At 42.6% G+C, this 21,622-nt stretch overlaps 1 protein-coding gene across 2 annotated transcripts in view; it reads left to right on the forward strand.

Moving 5' to 3' along the window:
* Nucleotides 1-21,622, forward strand: part of RGS1 (REGULATOR OF G-PROTEIN SIGNALING 1) — a 217,142-nt gene that overhangs the window by 135,130 nt on the left and 60,390 nt on the right. The gene's annotated exons all lie outside the window — the stretch shown is intronic.

Raw genomic sequence — 21,622 nt, forward strand, 5'->3', positions numbered from 1 at the left:
TTCCAACAATCTGGAAACCATTTGCTATAGTTTGAGGTTAAATCTCCCCTTGGTCAAAACCCAAAAAATTATTATAGCAAGGAAATTAACTCTATAACAACTGAAATGTGTCTACTATAACTCCAAGAAAAATGAATGATATGCTATTATATTAAATATGGAAGTAAACAAAGGGGTATAGGTGATAGGTACTTACTTGGTAGTGTTAAATATTGTAGCTTGGATAGGTGTTCTAGCTTTGACAGGTGTCACTGAAGCTGGGAACACAGAGAAATGAATTATCTCAAAGCCCATGTAATTTTACCTAAGTTTCACCTAAGGAAAATATTTTAATTTAGTTAATTAATGATTTTTAAATATTTCCTAAGTTGGTTAATTAATTGGCATTAGTTGAGATAAGGTCGATTTGCCTCTAGAAGCTTCTTAAATGTTTCTAAGATGATCTTAGCCATTGATTGGGACTAGATAACTTCTAATCTTGGACGTTCATTTGTGAATGAGAGATTATAAAGGGAAATCAATGGGCAACATTGGCGCACATTGAGTCGAGTATTGTTGGGCGAGTTTTCAGTGTGACACCATGAGGGTTTCAACAACAGTGATTGAGAAGGATTTTTCCAGGGTCTATTCTTCATCGAGAGACTTCCAACTTTTGAGTTTCAGAGGAAGGTTTTGTCTGCCGAATTATTTTCTACGGAGGGAGTTGAGTTTATTCTCCAGGTCGTGAAGGGGTCGTGCAAATTGCCAGAGGAGGTTGACTTCTTCTAGGGCCTTATGTGTGGGCCGAGAGAGAGGGTCGTATAAGGGCCGAGTTGCTTCCGGAGCGCTGTATGGTTTGCAGAAGGAAGGCAATGGGGTTTTCCTATCCGATTTGATCAATAGATCTAATATCCCTTTTGGATATTTTCGTTAAATTTATGGAATATTTCTTCTAAAAAATATGCTATGAATTTTTATTCAAAATTAGCATGAAAATTCATCAATTTATTCTAGAGAAATTCATAACATAAAAACCTAGAAATGAATAATGTTGCTACTCCGGCAAATTGAAAATAAAATTACGACAATCACAATATGAGATAAATGCAACAAATCTCAGCTTTATTATATTAGTATAAATACTAAAATTACATGCCCATACAAATAACTTATGTGTAGCTAAGACATAACCCTCCAAATTGCAGCAAACTAGATTCATTCTTAAAATAAGCTACTGCAACACTGGATCTGACCTCCTAAACTGAACTTCAATTATAGCTCAACTTGAGGATCCAGATGATCCTCACTCCAATCTTCAGATCTGCTCTAGATCTGATCTCCAATAATGTTGTTGAAGCTCCGTGATATTTCTGGATGAAATCTCCTCAACAATGGGTTGGGTTTTTGTCCAACTCACAATAGGAAACCCAAGGGTTTTTATCCTGGGGCTTACTGAGGTTGAGTACCACATTCCCAAAATCTCTCCAACAAGAAAATATCACAACTCCAAGATGTTCCAAATGATTTGCTTCCCTTCCTTTTAAAGATCAAATTGATTCCTCTCCAACCTTCCTGAAGTAATCTATTTTATTATTTTATTTCCATTCTAGAAGATTCTCCCCTTTACTTTATTTTATTTTATTTAAGTCACTTTTCCAACTTCGGGCCTTTTTCTTCAATTAATCATTTTTCCCTTTTTAATTGATTGAGTGACTAATTAAAGTCACTTTGAACCTAGGAAAATGGTAAATCCACCTTTACGTTCTCTCTAGCCATTGAAAGTCACTTTTCACCATCCCATCCTGTAGATTTCTTCGTTCCGATTCCAATGAGCTATTACACTAAGGTGTTTCATCAAATATTGCTCCCTAAATGACACCTTAAGTGTGTTTAATTAAGATATGCTCAATAATAACCCCCCTTTACAAGAATTGTTGGAATGTAGTAGAGGCAAGAATAACTTGTGTAGAATTGACCCTGATGATGAAATGATGCGAATGGTCCTCATTAGACACCATAAAACTCCAAAACCGTTCGAGCTTATTGATAATGAAATCTCGTTCCCATGACCAAGCTGTCACCAACTCTAGAAATCCATCCTAGCCACATCATAAGGGAAACTAAAAATGGAGTCATTACAAATACTCCCACCCCAAGATTGCTTTCCCTCAAGCAATCTACACCTGACCACTGTAGAGGCATCTATACACTGATACTAGGATCCCATACAAATCATTGTGCTACACCATGCCTCCATGCCAAGCGACCATGAATGGATCCCAAACCAACCTTGGGTTCATCCTGCCACCAATAGATCCACTTGGATCTCGATGCCACCATGGCCAATCATCATCTCCAAAAAGGCCAAAAATATCCTTCTAAGAATCACCCCATCAATAGGAAAACAACTCATAATCTCCCAACAATCCATCTTGTGGGAAGGATCAAATGCATGAATACTTGCACATGGAATAAGTCCACCATGCCAATGTTGCTCCACACTCAACTCATGTTGCTCTGGCCGATCACCCAATAAAATTCGTTTAGAATCTCTGCCCCCTTCTCTCCAATGTATAGAGATGGGCGGATAGCCTTATCAATGTACAGTTGAAAAGGGTTGCTCCGAAACTCCCAAGTATACTCCTCTTGAGGCCTCACTAGGAACTTTAATCGTCCCTCAATGTTAGATAGCTTAACCGCTGAATTGACACACTCCATTCTAAGTTCCTCAATTTTGCTATTCTGTTTCAAGATGATGCCTCAGACTGCCTGGATCTTCTGCTTCAATGCCATGAGATTGATCCTGAAATGCTCAATCTTCTCTTGGTGGCTACTATCTAAAAGTTCTGTAGCCCTACTGAATGCCTCTGTGTCTACTTGCACCTCATCAAGGGTTGGATACAAAGATGGATGCTCAACCTCCTCGACCACGGTCTCAACTTGAGCCTCCAACTAACTCCTCAAAGGTAACTCATCATGCACACTATGAGTGTTGTACTCCTCCTCTGACTCATGCTCCTCTAAATGTTTTTCATGTTGGACTATCAATAACGACTCACTCCTCAAGTCTTCTTGAGTGTCTTTTCGTTGGCCTTCTTCATACATGGGATCAATCTGCTGCTCATCTTTCTCAATAATCAAACATGGATGCATAGGTGAGCTGCTATCAATATCTTCACATGATTGTTCATGTTCTTCAGAGGTATTGTAATATCCCTAAGGGAAAATTAACAATAAATATGCAAAGAAAAATAGACAAAAACACCATGAAACCAAAACAAGCACTCAAACCATGAATTTGCATCCAAAGCTACACTGTGTAGTCATTTTATTAATGTAAAGAGGTGTACAACAAGGTGCTGGAATGAGTGCACTTGGGCTTGCTCTTAGCAAAGCCCCAAAATGATCAATGAATCACCCTCCTCCAATCTGCTGGTAATTCAGCCCAAGTGTTGCGCTGTAGGTGCCCAGAAATGTGCTGCTGCCTGAAATGATCTGCTGCTAGAGCCCTTTCCACTGCTCAAAAAATTCTGGGAATTAATCTCGACCTCTACTCAATAAACCAAGAATAACCCACGAAGGGTTTGGCCAAAGCTTGACCTCGGAAATTTGACTCTTTGGCTTGACTGGCTCTTCTGTTGGGAAAATCGACCCACCTGAAAATTCCGCTGCTAAATGCTCCAAAAATGTTTGCAAACCCTGTTAGAATGCTCCCCAGGCCTTCCCTCCAAGTTTCCTCCACAAACTCCCCGCACTCCTCAACTTCTTGGAGTGCCTCTAGCCAAGACTACGCAGTCCCTACATTGCTGTAGCTTTCCTCGCTGCTGTAACTCAACTCACTGTTGCTGGTACGATTTGGGATAAGTAGAACTCCTTCCTTGGGTTGGCACTCGAAGTCCACTGAAGCAAGTGCTGGGATTTTCGCTCGGAAACACTCGGTGTGCTGAACAACACATGCAGACTTGGCTCACTGCTCAAGTGTGCTATGTCAAAAGACAAATGCTGAAAATGATAGATGATGAGCAAAATGAGAGCCCCTCCTTCCTTTTGTTGATTTGCCTCCAAGATTGCCCATGTGGGCTCACGTCGAATTCCTCTCGCCAATTTCGCTCCAATGATAGCGTACTCTCCATGTGGGCTGAAATTCCCTTGTGGCGGCCCCCATGTTCCACCAAAACTGCAATCTTTCCTTTGAACTCTAATGTTGGGGTGCCTCTCATGCCAAAAATCGAATGTGGGTCCCCACTTCTCCTAAGTGAAACCATGCAATATGCCAAAATTGAGCAGAAATTGATATTTACTTAGTGAAACACTAAGTAGGAATATCACAGGTATCCTCATGAAAATCAATGGACTCAACTATAGAAGAAGAATCCTCATCAGAATGGTCAGAAGGAATCTCCTCATGTTCTACCTCCGTTATCTCCTTCGTGTCACTCCAGCATGAGTGGTTAGGCCCCAAGGGCTTTAAGATATGATGCCCAATTTTGCAATTTCAAAAGGAAAACACTTTGAATTACTCCAATAAATCAATGCTCATCAATGATATTCAATGATTCTCAATCACTTAGTAGTCCCAAAATGAAACAATAAATGACAAGATATGTTATGAGCACAATAGCAAGATCTCTTTAAACTTGATATGTCAATTAGAGACAAAGAGGCAACAATGACATTCACCACAATGATTATCCAAGATTCTTATTTATGCCAATATCAAATATCTTACTTGAGCGCTGCCAAATTAAAAGTCAGCAAAGTTTATATTTCAAATAAACAAAGCGTTGTCAAATTAAAAGTCAGCGAAGTAATAGATATTGCAAATAAACAAAGCGTTGTCAAATTAAAAGTTAGCAAAGTAATAGAGATTGCTAACAGTGATCTTCAAGAGTAGAAAACACCGATGAAAATACAAGAGAAACACTTTCCAATGTTATGATGCACTTTACAGTGATTATTGAGATGCAAAGGAGAACAAGATCAAGACATTCAAGGATTCCCTTCACCACTTACCACTTCAAAGATAAACAAGATTTCATAAGAACGACGACTTTAACACTTTACCATAAGGTTACCAAGATTTAGAAATGAGCTCTATTGAATGTTACGCCCTTTAAATATGTTTTCTTCCCACTGTCACAAGTATATATCAGATTTAAAAGAGCATATATCAGACCTTCATATGCTTAGATCAAACCTTAGAAAATACATATCAGACTTTAGAAAACACTTTAGAGTGTCATCAATAGAGAAGCATAAATGTTTATTTAGCTTATGCAATGCCTTAGATGTGTCTTAAAGTGATTATGGATGATTATATTTAGATATTATATCACTGTTAAGAGCCACTTTAAGGTCTGATTATGAAAACAGAGAGGAGTATAGGGAATGAGAGGCAAAGCCTAAGGTGTAAAGGCCTTGTTGAGTGGCTGGATGGACTTCCAATGTGTACTGAAACTTCTTCAAACACCTGCCACACAAATTATTAGCTTCAAAAATGATGGATCAGCCTTCCTATGGAAGTGGTTAGAGCTTTTAGGGCCGAATGATGAATTAGTGAGACCTCAAACCCTTGAAATCCTTCCTCAAACTAGTGATAAGTCTGGAAAACCAAGTGTTAGCTTGAAAGTACAATAGATCAATGGCAAAATGCTATGAAAATCAACTTCAAAATGTTAGTTTTGGCAGCATCGGAGGTATTCTAGTCTTGAAACTTTGTGGAGACGCTAAAACACATGAGATCTCCAAAACTCAAAAATCATTTCTGGAAATTCCACCTAGAGATGGCTCAATTAGATTATTAGCCAATTTTTAAATATTTCCTAAGTCTAAACTTGTGGAATATGGTTAATTAATCAATCTTAATTGAGATAAGGTGATAATTTTCTAGAAACTCACACGGATCGACAAGGAATTAATCTAGGCCCTTGATTAAGTTCTAATCTTGGCCATTGGTGCTCCAATAGAGGATTATAAGAAGAAGTCGATGGGTAGATGGTGAATACACTTTTGGGGTTTGATTTCTTTGGTAGTTCGATTTCCAGAGAGCAACGACAGTTGCCGGAAATCCAGAGAAGGACAAAAACAGTGAGGGGCAGAGACAATGAGGCTGGAGGAAGTTTTCCAGATCTAGCGAGTGCATTTGCGGAGAGGTTGGAATTTCTCTAGGAAGCTGCACAAAGGCAGCGCAAGAACTTCATTGGGTAGTGTGATTTGCTGAGGAAAGAAGATGTTTTCAGTTCAATAGGTCGGGCAGAGGTTTTAGTATGCCAGAGAAGCGTTTTCCTAGCCAACAACAAGCAGGACGATTTGGTTAACAGAGGATTTGGGTAGCACATGTGGCAAGCAACTTTAGCATGAAGCAGAGCCTGTGCCAGCCCAGTTGGATGGCTTGCTTTTCAATAGCAATTGAGTGCCGAGATTGCTCGGAGTGAGGGTAATTTCCCTCTAGATATTTTTGCCAGTATTTTTCTGCAGGATAACCATCATTCGACATCCAGATTATTGTACTCAAAATTTCTCATTGCTGCATAATAGTAAAAACCTTCAACTGCTGCATCGATTTTCCCAAGTTGGGTTTCTCCAAAGACATTTGTCCAAAAATAACTGTCATATTTTTATGTGTGTGCTAGACTTTCTTAGTTTCCAGCGCTATTTTTCTTCCGTAGTTTATTTGTGAAGACCATAGTGTGAATTATTTGATATTTGTCATAGCAAATAAATTGTTTAATAAATTAACAATTAGGAAAATAATTTCCAGTCGCTGTTATAGATGAAATTTTCACATGGTATTAGAGCATGAGTGATCAGGCGAGAAGCTCAGAAGTGGAGAAGGGAATTTCGTTGTTCAGAGGAGTAGCAGGGAGAAATTCTCAAACGCTGTGCAGTACCTTGATAAGTAGATTGAATTGTTGGGCCAGGGTTCAATTTTAAGTAGTAGGTTGGCATAAAAATCGATTTTCCCAGAATAGTGATTCCAACGGTAAGAGGGAGTAGCAGCAACTCAGATTTTCATTGAGCAGATTTTTGGTTGGATGCAGAGGGTTTTACAACAACAAAATCGGCATCAGGTGGAAGAGAAAAGCACACATGAGGGAAAATTTCTCCCAGGGGACTTAGAGTTTTCAAAAGTTCGATTTTTTTAGGCAAATTATGTTGAAAAGTGTAACTAGGTTCGGTCTTCATAATGACATGTAATTGTGATTTTATGTAATGAGATGTAAAGAAGAAAAATAAAATTATTGTATTGACTTGCTTCATGGGTTTCATGAGCAAGAGATTTTATTTTTGAGTCAAGATTCTCATTGAGAGTCTTTAGGATTTATTTGTCATCTAGTCATAAAATGTTAGAGTCATTGTCATGTAATGAAGTTATGTTACTCTTTGTAAAAGGTCAATCTTGTCTATGTAAAGTATCCTCCAAGAACTTGTCATTTATCCTCTTCAAGTCGGCCTACAACGATGGAAGAAGCTGCTAGAAGTCGGCCTAACTACAAGTAATCATGTCAGCCTAAAGGACATGAGAAGAAGTGTATATATAGCCTAACTTGGCCTCACTTGAAGACAAGCAATTCGAAAAAGCAACTTGACTAGTAATTTGATGAAGAAGAGCGAAGAAGAAGGGCTATAGATAGAAGTGCGAAGAAGAGTGAAAGAGGTTTCCTCTGGGGTCAACAAAGGAGATTTCTTCTGGGTAGTAAAAAGGAGAGATTCTTTTGGGAAGTGCGAAGGAGAGGTTCTTCTAGATCAACGAAGGAGGTATTCTTTTGGGGCATCGAAGAATGATTTCTTCTGGGCAAGTGAAGGAGGTATTCTTCTAGGGCAGTGAAGAAAGGTTTCTTTTGGGTAAGTGAAGGAGGGTTTCTTTTGGGGCAACAAGAGAAGGATTCTTCTGGGTGACCGAGATCTAGAGACCGAGTTTCTCTAGAAGTAGCCGAGGAGAGCAGTTCCAGATCAAGAAAGAAAGTTGAAGGGAAGAGGCAAAGCATCAAGGATAGTGACAAGGTCCTTGAGAGGATACTATAGTCAAGGGTCTGTGTTATGGTCTTGGTACTCGTCAATTGAAGATCTAGAAGAAGAATTTTGATTGGGTTTTCATCTCAAGAGGTGAGAGGTTTTGGCCTTGGCTAACAAGCCTACATGCTGTGTCACTGGTCTTTTATTGTGCATATTGGTAATTGTCTTGATGAAAATAACACAATAATAACATAATAAAGAAAAAGATCATAAGCTAAGAAGTAAAAGTATATCACAAGCAATTATCAAGTAGAGAAATATTTAACTAGCCATGCTCTAGATTTCTCAACATGGTATCAGAGCTTAGGTGCTGAAATCAAGAAGAGGCATTCAAGTAAGTAGAGACACGAGAATCAAGCTTCAAAGAAGGATCGTAGCAAATCCAAGGGCTACCAAGGGCAAACCCTAGATCGAAGAAATCTACACCAACAAGAGTCTTGAAATCATCTACAAGAAGGAAGCAGGTAGAAAGACTGAAACCCTAGAAGTACCCCAGAGATCATACATAACCAAAGAAGTGGAAGCTCTTCAAATCTAAGTAAGGTTAGATCGAAAGACAATCTTCTCTCTTGTAATATCCCATTTCCGGAATATCCCTCAAACCCAAGCAAACTCCAACCAAACACGTCCAAATGATATAATGATCGGGAAACTCAAAGTGATAAAAATAACAGTAGTACAACATATAATAATGTAAACATGAAATATAAGGAGATACTCAAGAAATGCAGAGAGAAAGGCTAAGCCATTTTATTATACTGAGTAACGGAAAGAGTAGAGGAGGTGATTAGAAAGATGGCACCTCGACTTGCACAAGGCAAATGAAGAAATACACTCAGAATAGCAAAGGAATGGCCTCTCTCTGAACTGCGTCCAAGCTGCTGGAGAATTGCCGTGCTGCTGCTACTGCTGGAAATCAAATGAGGATTTGGGGCTGTTCCCCTCCTCAGAAAATGCTGAAACTCTGGAATCAGACTCTACTCAAGAAACCAGAAAACCCAGAAAGATTTTCTGAAATAGCTGACCCCCGAAAATCACCCTCTTGGGGATCTACACTGTCCCTCAAGGCTCTGCGCTGGCACTGAATAGAATCCACCAAAACTCAGCCTGAAACTCTGCCAAAATCCTCCAATATGCAAGAGCTGGTCCCTTGTTCAATCTCCTAGCTTTAATCCTCCACAAATCCCCAATCCGGAATCTCACCAAAAGAATTGCGTCCCTCTCTCCCAAGACTGCGCAGTCCTCAAATGCTCAGCTCCTCCACAACGCCAAAGATCAATCCTACTGCAAAAGACTGCTGGGAACTACCTTGCCTGAGTAGGCACTCGAAGCTCCCCGGGGCTAAGGGTGAGATCTCCGAACGGAGACACTCAATGCACTAAACAGTGCTCTAGACCAGCTAAATAGCCAGTGTGCTCTAAGTCGAAGTGACTAGCTCAAATGCACATAATTGAATGATAAAATGAGGAGGCTCCCCTCTCCTTTATAGCGTTGGCCTCTCTCAATCCCAAGGCCCACCTCCTCCAACGCAGTCCCTTTCTTGCCACGTGTTCCTTTCCATCTGCACAGTCCCTCCAAGTGTCTGCATGGGCCCCATCTCTGTGTGGTCATTTGGCCCCCCTGGCTCCCCTTTAAGTCACAACGTTGTGCTACTAGGAAGTGACTTTATTCTAAGGTGAGTTATGTCCCCCTTTTCCTCACCTTTTTATTTAGAAATAATTATAGAAGGCAAAATTGAGCAAAATCAAATATTCCAGTTAGCCATGGCTAATTAGGAATATTACAGTCTCCCCCAGCAAAATGTTGCTTGTCCTCAAGCAACTGAAGTGATAGATGCTGCAAAATTTTATCACTCTCCCAAGTGGCATCCTCATCCAGTAAATTCTTCCACCTCACCAAGAATTCCCGGACCGTCCTGCTCCGTAGCTGCCTCTCCCTGGTATCAATAATAGCCTCTCACTGCAACACCAAATGCCCCTCATCATCCGTGGGTGGTAGCTCATCTGTCACTGTCACATGCTGTCCCAATGCCTTCTTCAGGCATGACACATGAAAGACGTTATGAATCTTGCTGCCTTGGGGCAGCTCCAACTCATACGCAACCTGTCCAATCCTATGTATCACCTTGTATGGCCCATAAAAGCGGGGCTTGAGCTTTTCAGCCCCCTTCTGCTTCAGTGACAACTGTCGGTATGGATGTAATCGTAGGTAGACCAAGTCCCCTACCTCAAACTGTCTCTCCACCCGACCCCTGTTATCATACAACTTTTGCTGGTTCTGCGCTATAGCCATATTATCCTTGAGAGCTCGGAGAATATCCTGACTCTCTTGGATCCAAATCTTGGCTCTCGGAGCCTTGCTAGCACCAAACATCACGTCAGCAAAAGATAAAGGATGATATCCATACAAAACATAGAATGGTGACATACCGATGGACATGTGATGTGTAGTGTTGTAGCAGTACTCCCCCAGATGCAGCCACTTTAGCCATGCTCACTGCTGCCCACTGACATAGTTACGCAAGTAGCCCTCCAGCCACTTGTTAACTATTTCTGTTTGCCCGTCTGTCTGTGGGTGATAACTGATACTCGGTGTCAACTTCGTCCCCACCAACCGGAAAAGCTCCTGCCAAAATCCGCCCATGAAATGGTTGTCCCTGTCACTGGTGATGGTCTTGGGAAGACCATGTAACCTGAACATCTCTGTGAAGAACAACTCGACCACCTGTGCTGCTGTGTAGTGTGCAAATATGGCGAAAAAGTGTGATTACTTCGTCAGTCGATCAACGATGACAAAGATGCAATCCTTGCCCTGTACCATGGGCAACCCTGTGATGAAGTCCATCGAAATACACTCCCATTTCCCCTCCGGAATGGGAAGAGGCTGCAATAACCCTGCGGGATGGCTCATCTCCCCCTTGTTCCTCTGGCAAACTTTGCACTCCCGGATATGCTAGAGTACGTCCTCCTTGAGGCCCTTCCATGAGAACCTCTCTCTAATGGCCCTGTAGGTTTTGGTAAACCCCTGATGGCCTGCCAATGGTGAATCATGTGACGCCTGAAGTATCTTCTTCTTGAGCTGAGATCTCTCAGTCAAGAAGATCCGGTCCCTGTAGTAGATGATCTCATCGACCACCCTGTACCTGTCATCTGCCACCTGCCCATCCAGAACCTCACATGCAAATCTGTCCTTGGAGTACTCTACTAAGAGTCGAGCCCTCCAGTCTGCGTCCAAGCTCATAAGAGACAACGTGGCTGGTCTACGTGAAAGGGCATCTGCTACCACGTTGTTCTTACCCTTGACATACTCAATGTCAAAGTCATATGCTTGGATCTTACTGATCCACTTTTGCTGCCTCTCCTGTAGCTGCTTCTGCTCCAAAAAGAACCTGAGGCTGTTGTGATCAGTCCTCACCCTGAACCTGTTACCCACTAAATACTGCCGGAACTTGGCCAATGCATGCATGATGGCCAGCATCTCCTTGTCGTATATAGAATACAACCTCTCGTGCGGAAGGAGCTTCCGGCTCTCAAAGGCTATAGGGTGACCTCCCTGCATCAATACTGCGTCGATCCCCTCTCCCGATGCATCACACTCCAAAACAAATGGCTGTGAAAAATCTGGCAATACAAGCACTGGGCAGCTACTCATCACCTCCTTGAGCTTGTCAAAGGCTCGCAGCGCTGTATTCGACCAACTAAATGCTCCCTTCCTCATCAGTGAGAAACCCTTGACGAAATTCTGGTAGTAAGTACAAATACCAATGAATCCCCGAAGTTCCGTCACGTTCATCGGCTTCGGCCAATCTCTGATGGCCCTAATATTCTCCTCCTGGACTCTCACTCCATCCACCCCTATGATGTGTCCCAAGTACAACATCTTCGTCAATCCAAACTCGCACTTGGAGAGCTTGGCATAGAATTGCTGCTCCTCCAAGATGCGCAACACTGTCTCAATGTGCTGGAGATGCTCCTCCCAAGTCCTGCTGTAACTGAGTATATCATCAAAGAATACCAACACAAACTTCCTCAAGTGGCTGCGGAAGATGTGATTCATGCAAGACTGGAATGTAGCTAGGGCGTTGGTTAGCCCGAAGGGCATCACCAAAAACTCAAAGTGCCCATAGTGACACCTGAAGGCAGTCTTGGGAATGTCCTGCTCCCTCACGCGAATCTGATGGTACCCAGATCTCAAATCAATCTTTGAGAAGAACCGTGCTCCTCTCAACTCATTCATCAACTCATCGATCCTGGGTATGGGGTACCTGTTCTTCAGTGTCTTCTTGTTCAGGGCCCTGTAGTCAATGCACATCCTCAATGTGCCGTCCTTTTTCTTCACTAACACCACGGAAGAAGCAAAAGGACTCGTGCTCGGCCAAATGTGCCCAAGAGCCAGAAACTCCTGAATGGCCCACTCAATCTCATCCCGATAGGCCTTGGGATGCCTATAGGGGGTAGTAATCACTACTTGTATGCCCTGCTCAAGCTCAATGGTGTGCTCAAACCCCCGGTTCGGTGGCTGTCCTGGCGAAATCTCCCCAAATACTGTGGCATACCGGTCAAGGATGGACTGTATCTCTGGGTGCACTGTCTGCCCTGTAGTCCCTGCCTCTGATGCACGCAGCTCCATTGCCCACTCTACGTCTCCCTTCCGGAAGACTGCTTCCATTCGATGAGCCGAAACAGTCTGAGGTGGATATGTGTGCTGTCCCCGTATCTTCTCATGCTTCCCTGTCTTCTCATCATCCCACTCCATCTCTAGGGTCTTCCAATCTGTCGTGACCTTCCCTAGAGTGATAAGCCACTGAACACCCAATATCATGTTGGTGTCCGGAATATCGACCACGAAAAAGTGGTCAGTCAGTGTGTAGGTGCCCATCGTCACTGATAACTTTGGAACATAACGAGCACACACCATGGTCTGATCTCCTGGGACCAAAACTGAAAAGCCATCGAAGCTCTCTGTCTGTATACCTCTCCACTCAACCATCTGTGCATCGATGAAGTTGTGGGTTGCCCCACTGTCAACCAAAACTGATACCCGCTGGCCACGTACTGTCCCCCATACGCGCAACGTCAAATACTTGGGGACTCCTCGCAATGCTGCAAGGGCCCCTCCGGTAGGTGCAAAAGCTGCACCACCTGCTGGTGGTGGTGGAGGTGGCAAACGATCCTGCGCGACATGACTACCTCCTGCCTCCACATCATCCTCCTCATCCTCTTCCCCGCTGCTCTCGGAGAAGACCTCAATAAAATGTGCTTTGCCAGCAGCACATCTATGTCCCAGTGCCCACGACTCCTGACAGGTAAAGCACAACCGCTTCTTCTTCAACTCCCTCTTGGCATCATCATCAATTTGTGCTCGTCCTGGATTCCCCTTTGGAGGCAGAATCCTCACATCCTTCCCCTTAGGCTGGAAAGTTGGTCTCTGGGGGTAAGGTGTCCGGGTCCTGGGTAAGGCATCGTGTAAGTCCCGGGTCCTGCTAATAGCATCCTGGAGTGTGGCTGGTCTAGTGGACCTGACTAGACCCCAAAGTGGCTCTGCTAACCCCTCAACATACATGTAGATCCTTCGTGCTGTGGATAGATCGGGCACCATCACTGAAACCCTCAAGAAGTCTGCAATGTAGGTCTCTGGGTTTCCGGTGTGTTTGAGCCTCGTCAGCTCAACAAAATACTGTTCCAGATCCCTCCAGTCGAACCTCTCTATCAGTCTCCTGGTGAACTCGGCATATGTCGTCACCGTGGAGTGTCCGAGTGTAACCAACCCATGGAACCACTAGTCCTGGGCCTCACCATCCAAATGTAATGTTGCCACCTTGATGGCCTTCGTCTCCGACATCTAGTTAAGCTGGAAATAGATGTCTAGCTTCTCCACCCAAGACTTTGTCGAACTGTTTGATGAGCCATCAAACGTAGGCAAGTGAAATCTACTAGCTGTGTGGTGGGTGTCTCCATCATGATAATGTCGGTATCCTCTGTGATGGTCGCGGGGTCTACTATCCCGCTGGAGTTGAACAAAGTCTCTGAATGAGAGTGCATCCCTGAACTCCTGCCCATAGGCCTGGTACTCCGCAAAATAATCGCCCATATGATTAGGCTCTGCCTCCTGCTGTGCTCCGGCCCCCGTATCTGCTCCTAGGAAAGTGGGCATGGTAGAGCGTATAGGGGCATGTGAGGCCACCTGTTGAGTAGTATCACGCTGAGTGGCACCTTGCTCTGGCAAATGGTGAGATGCACCCGATCCCTCTCCAACCTGGAAAACTCGTGGGCTCTCACGCTGTCTAGCCTCCACCACCATGAATCTCTGCCCCATCACCTCGATCTGCCTCGACAGATCCTGCACTGATTTGAGGAGCATGTCTGCAAATGTCTTCTCGTCGTCATCTGCCATCGGTTCCTCCTGCTCTGCGTCCACCACAGGCTCCTCCTGTTCTGTGTCCACCACTCGAACACAGTGTCCCTCTCCGTAGGTGTTCTCCAACCTACGCCCAGTGTCTCTGTATCTCCTACCTTTGTAACAGATGTAGGGCTTTTCCCCCGGTGTCATAGATTGCTAGCTCCACAGGTTGAGCCAGACCTATGCTCTGATACCACTGTAATATCCCGTTTCCGGAATATCCCTCAAACCCAAGCAAACTCCAACCAAACACGTCCAAATGATATAGTGATTGGGAAACTCAAAGTGATAAAAATAACAGTAGTACAACATATAATAATGTAAACATGAAATATAAGCAGATACTCAAGAAGTGCAGAGAGAAAGGCTAAGCCATTTTATTATACTGAGTAATGGAAAGAGTACAGGAGGTGATAAGAAAGATGGCACCTCGACTTGCACAAGGCAAGTGAAGAAATACACTCAGAATAGCAAAGGAATGGCCTCTCTCTGACCTGCGTCCAAGCTGCTGGAGAACTGCCATGTTGCTGCTACTACTGGAAATCAAATGAGGATTTGGGGCTGTTACCCTCCTCAGAAAATGCTGAAACTCTGGAATCAGACTCTACTCAAGAAACCCAGAAAAACCCAGAAAGCTTTTTTGAAATAGCCGACCCCAGAAAATCACCCCCATGGGATCTACGCTGTCCCTCAAGGCTCTGCGCTGGCACTGAATAGAATCCACTAAAACTCAGCCCGAAACTCTGCCAAAATCCTCCAATATGCAAGAGCTGGTCCCTTGCTCAATCTCCCAGCTCTAATCCTCCACAAATCCCCAATTTGGAACTCCCACCAAAAGAACTGCGTCCCTCTCTCCCAAGACTGCGCAGTCCTCAAATGCTTAGCTCCTCCACAACGCCAAAGATCAATCCTACTGCAAAAGACTGCTGGAAACTACCTTGCCCGAGTAGGCACTCGAAGTCCCCCGGGGCTAAGGGTGAGATCTCCGAACGGAGACACTCAATGCACTAAACAGTGCTGTAGACCAGCTAAACAGCCAGCGTGATCTAAGTCGAAGTGACTAGCTCAAATGCACATAATTGAATGACAAAATGAGGAAGCTCCCCTCTCCTTTATAGCGTTGGCCTCTCTTAATCCCAAGGCCCACCTCCTCCAACGCAGTCCCTTTCTTGCCACGTGTTCCTTTCCATTTGCGCAGTCCCTCCAAGTGTCTGCGTGGGCCCCATCTTTGCGTGGTCCTTTGGTCCCCTTGGCTCCCCTTTAAGTCACAACGTTGTGCTACTAGGAAGTGACTTTATTCCAGTGTGGAAAAAGTCGGGAAAAAATCGGGATTAATTCCCGATTTTTCATTTTTTTGGCTGGCCGATTAAATCGGCCGATTTTTCCCCAGACGAAAAAGTCGGGATTAAATCGAAAAAGTCGGGATTAAATCGTGACTTTTTCCAAAAAATCGTGGTATTTTTTTAATGATTGATTTTTTGTTTGAAAAAATCGGGATTTTATTGAAAAAATCGGGATTTTATTGAAAAAATCAGGATTTTATTGAAAAAGTCCAGATTTTTTAAAAAATGAATATTTTTGTATTTTTTTAAATTTTGCCGACTTTTTGCCGACTTTTTCGAAAAACTCCCGACTTTAACGACTTTTTCAACTTTTGGACCCTTGCCGATTTAATCCCAACTTCGACTTTTTCCACATTGCTTTATTCTAAGGTGAGTTATGTCCCCCTTTTCCTCAACTTTTTATTTAGAAATAACTATAGAAGGCAAAATTGAGCAAAATCAAATATTCCAATTAGCCATGGCTAATTAGGAATATTACATCTCTATTGAAGCAAGGATGTCACTTGAAAGAGATCATCTGAAGCACAAGTTCATCATCAAGTTGAAGATTCTATCTTCACAAGTAAGTACTTTTTATTACAATCTAATCTAGTAAAAATTACTTCATGTTTCAAGGAGAACCAAAAGTTGGCTGGGATATCAAACTTCCTTGTATGGAAAAGAAGGATAGATATAGTCCTCGAAGTAAATGAAGTCATTGGATCATGTCCATGGAAAGGTCTCCAAACCATCCGAAGAACACGCATTATCTGAATACATGGAGAAGGATCTCAAGGCTCAAAATATTCTCAAAGAATCCATCAAAGATCCTCTCATTTCCTATGTAGCCGAGCTGGATACATCTAAAGGAATATATGATAAGATAAGAGAAATTTTCTCTAAGAGCACAATAGAAAAGATCATATCACTTAGATTTGATCTATATAAATTGAAGGTGACAAAGGATCTAGGAGAGATGGTATCTGATAACGAAATAATCTCCGTTATTCTAAATGCATTGATTGATGAAAAAGGTAACCTCATATCTACTAGGGAAGAGGAAGCTATCCCATTCATCAAGTTATGGTCTCTCTGCAAGGCAAAAGAAGACAGGTTGAAGAAAGAAAGTAGCAAAAGCTCAGATAGAAGGGTTCAGTCAGTGACAAGAAGAAAAGGGAAATTTGGAAAGTTTGATCCTCCAAATAATAAAAGAAGAAGAAGAAGAACATGGCTAAGGAAAGATGCTATGGTTGCCAAAAATTTGGGCACTATAGAAGAGATTGTCCTAATCGCAAGAGGAACAAGGAAGAAGCCCATATTACTGAGGAAGTGAAAGAACCTGAGACAAAAGCTTAAGAAGGAAGATGCAAGAAGATCTCTACTATGACTGAGATGATTTTCCTCACTAAGAAGGTACCTTCTACTTGTAATTTATAGATAGGAAGCAATGTCAATAAGATAGGATGCATCGTATTAGAAAATAACATCGTGACAAGAAGCATTAGAAGTAAGAGCTCGTGACATGGGAAGCAAAAGGAATGTCTAGAATAAATTCTACTGAATGGGAGCTCTTGGAAACCTCTTTGAAAATAGAAAGAAGTAGAGGTCATCATCGATTGGGATCATGCAATAGTCAATAAGGAAACATGTGTTGGGTGAGGATACGAAAGATCCCCAAGTTTCTATGATGAAACTTTTATCAAAGGATTCATCGATATAGAAAGGAAGCGAAAGTTTCATCAAGGAATTCCAACTCGTGGAATTCAAGGGATGATGGTATGATGTCATAACAAGAAAGCAGGGCTAAAGGATGAAGTTCTTTCGTCCAAATGAAGCTGCTACAAGAAGTCTAGATGATCGAAAGGAAAGATGAGGTATGTATGCTTACGTAGAAAGTCATGTCATATGGTTGCAGATAATATGGACCGCTATTTCCATCTTGGGAAATATGACTATGATAAGAAGGGATCTCCTACTCCGAAAAATTGCAGAAAGGCGCAAGTCACACTAGATGAAATCAACATAATATGTTCTCATATGAATCATGAGGAAGCTAACTACAATTGAGGAACTCTGATTGGAAGCTCCTGGGAATGAAGTGTGAAAAGAGAGGAAGAGATCGTGATAATATGCAACAAAGGTAGAAGGCATTCAACATCCGAAGTCCAAGAAGATTTGACTAGAATATCTCCCAAAAAGATGTGAAGACTCTGATAGGAGTTGGAAAAAGATGAAGACCCTTGACAATAAATATCTGTGGGAGATGTGTCAATTTGCATGCAAGATGCTGATACCTACAAGAAGATGTTATGATGAAAGGCCATCACAAAGGTAATGTTTGATTTAAGTGTTCATTTATTATTTTTGAACTAATATTTGGGTGGTTTGTGTAGGACTGCCAAAGGGAAGATCTGTGGATGACTTCCAAGAGGATCATATTGAAGGATGTAAGATCTTTCCGAAAAATATAGCATGAAGGTAGAATGACATAAGGTAAAGGCCAGATGAAAAATCTGATGGATCACTTTCTAATGAGATGAGGACATGACTAACTCATGGATGAAAGTGATGGATAGGCTATGCCCTATGAAGGTGACCCAAAAAATGAGGACTCCATGACAAAAGAAATTGATGACATCAAAGAAGAGAGGAGTTCTTCAGGCAACTTATTGTTCCACATAAGGAGCTGTGGTAGGTCCCTAGTTAAGAGGGAGCCTGAAAAGAAGTTTCCTACTTGGAAGAAACTTGGAAATTCCTAAGCCAAGAGGGAGCTTAGATGCATTCCTTTTTGTAGGAATGAGTACATTCCTTACTGGAATATGGCCTCCTATTTTGAGAGGGAGAGATAGACATGTCATTTTGGTCTTCACCCGGAAAGACAGAATGGAGGATTGGGCAATCATTTGGCATCTAATACTCTTCGGGATGAGATAGGGCATCCAATGGAAGCGTAGTTGTGGAGGACCGATATTCTTTGAGGGCTGGGGAGTTCAAGATAAGAATTGTCCTCATGGAACACACCCTGAGAGAATCTGGGTGGGGTATGTTCCGAGAGAGACAATGATGAGGGTGTCTATAAATCATTGGTGTCGCCAACATTGAACTCAGATCTTGTGGATATAAGGAGCTATTAGTCAAGGCCTTGCTATGTAAGAATGCTGGTTGATATGATGCTATACAAATGAGTTACCAATTTGAATTCTTCTTATGAGAAATTCTTCAGATTGAGAAAGTCCAAGTACCCTTATGTACCTCCCAAGTTAAGAGGGAGTGTTTAGAAGTGTAACTAGGTTCAATCTTCATAATGACATGTAATTATGATTTTATGTAATGAGATGTAAAGAAGAAAAATAAAATTATTGTATTGACTTGCTTCATGGGTTTCATGAGCAAGAGATTTCATTTTTGAGTCAAGACTCCCATTGAGAGTCTTTAGGATTTAGTTGTCATCTAGTCATAAAATGTTAGAGTCATTGTCATGTAATGAAGACATGTTACACTTTGTAAAAGGTCAATCTTTTCTACGTAAAGTGTCCTCCAAGAACTTGTCACTTATTCTCTTCAAGTCGGCCTACAATGATGGAAGAAGCTGCTAGAAGAAGTCAGCCTAACTACAAGTAATCACGTCGGCCTAAAAGACATGAGACCAAGTGTATTTATAGCCTAACTCAGCCTCACTTGTGTTGATTTCTGGTAATTTAGGTATGTTCTATGCTTAGAGCAATTTATTTCAATTTTCACAGTTAGCTCAATATCTTTTCCAAATTAGCAATCACATCACCATTAAAGTAAACTGCAGATAGAACATAAACATAGCAGAAGACAAGCCAAGACAAGAGGACACAAGATGTGGCGCTAGCCAAGGACAAACCCCAATGTGGGGACCCTTGATCAATTCTTCTTATATGTTCTTCAATAGTTCAACAGAGAGAGAGATAGTACATTTACAACAAAAGTCAACACTTAGACTTATCTAGGTAAGAGTATAGATCATCTCTAAGAAGACGATACATGAGATCAGTTGAAGACATGCTGCTTCAACTAATTCTCCAAGGTGACTCCACCTATCATTGTGTTGCATCTCGTCATCATGTTGCACCTCACCGTGTTGCACCATGCTGCACCCATCATCACAATGTTGGACCTCATGACCATGTTGTACACATCATACTGTTGCACCTTATGCTGCACTGTTGTCCCATGTGCCATTGTTGCACCATGCTGCCACAACTGTCCCATGTGCCATTGCTGTACCATGCTACCACAATTGTCCCATGTGCCATAGCTGCATCATGTTGCCACATTGCTGTCCCATGTGGTATGCTGAACCATGTTGACATACAACATGTCTCATGTGCTTGCAACACCATGCTTGCCATGCTGTCCATGCTTGTTGCTGCCCCATGTTTGCCTTAGCATTTCTTTGTTGTTCCATTTACTATGCAGTTGTCCCTTACCACTACTGCCTAGATATATTGCTGTAGCTGCTGTCCCTAACAGTCATGCTATACCTTGTTGCTGTCCCCTTAGCCTTGCCATACCTTGCTGTTGTCCCATGTGTCTTAGCAGCACCATGTAGCCCAACTGTCCCATTTACTAGCACTGCTGTCCTGGGCATGTTTGAGCCCTCAAACTCTCCATGCTGTCCTTGTTTTGAGGTGGTTAGGATTGCGGCCTACCACAGTCCCACGCTGTCACCTACAACCCACCTTTTCGCTGCCCCAAACAACCCTTCTTCAACTCGGCCTACCCTCGGCCTCCTTTCAGCAGCTCGGTGCCTTGTTTTAGGCCTTAAAACAGTCCTCCCTTTCAGCCGCATTAGGCCTGCGTCTAGGGCACCATATGCCTGCGGCTAGGGCACCATTGGTATGTTTAGGACAATGTCTATCTTCATCTTAACTGCAACTCGGATACCCTTGAGATAGCATAGGTTAGGGCTGCCTTCTTGGACTGCGTTAGGGTTGCCTTTAGGACTGCGTTAGGGCTGCCTTTAGGACAGTGTTTAGGGCTGCCTTTGGACAACGTTTAGGGTTGCCTTTAGGACAACGTTTAGGGCTGCCTTCTAGGACTGCGTTAGGCTTCTTCCTTGAGCTCCTTTAGGTCCATGCATAGAACCCTTTCATCGCTTTGCTGGCCTGCCTTCTTTGTTGCGGCTAGGGCAGCCTCTTTTCCTCCAACATCTAGGGCTTCCACTCCTAGATTTCTCTTCCACTAAAACCCAAGAGAAGTGGAGAGAAATCAAGATAGAAGTGTGTGTGAAATGACTCTCAAGTCATCTCCTTTTATACTAAAACGTTGAGCACATGTGGGGTTTATTTGGTTGCTGGCTGACCTTGACGAATTGTCTTATAACACAAATAAATTCATATCTCCATGAATACTTATAGGAATCGGATGATCTTTAGATCAATCCAACACCTCTTGATGAGAGGGATCAAAGAAAAATATCAACTGCCAGAAATAAGATGACCCACATGGAGTTTGGCCCTAGTTGCCAATTTTACACTCCCTCTAAACTAGGGAGAACTCCATCCATTGATCCATCTGTCCGACTGTACTATCTCAGCCATCAGTGCCTTGCACTGCTCTGCTCTGCTGAACCATGAAGAAGAAGAATTGATCGAGAATGTCTCATACCATTCTCTACTGACCTGAAGTCAGTTCCATATGAAGAGAGTGTGTTATACCACTCTTATTGACTCGAACATAGTTTCATTGATCCCAGATCAATATCACAAGAGAGTGTCTCAAACCACTCATATTGATCCCAGATTAGTTTCATTGATCCCAGATCAACGGAGGTCATCCAAGCATAGGGAGTACGGTAGATACAACGATGCGTCCATCGATAGTACTACTATGGTCCCTAACCCCATTTCCTTGCTCATTGGCCAGATGAGAGGTAC

Source organism: Pinus tabuliformis, chromosome 1_2 (assembly GCF_031772625.1).
Source record: "Pinus tabuliformis cultivar Carrire ecotype Pingquan chromosome 1_2, CPIR1, whole genome shotgun sequence".
Taxonomy (NCBI): domain Eukaryota; kingdom Viridiplantae; phylum Streptophyta; class Pinopsida; order Pinales; family Pinaceae; genus Pinus; species Pinus tabuliformis.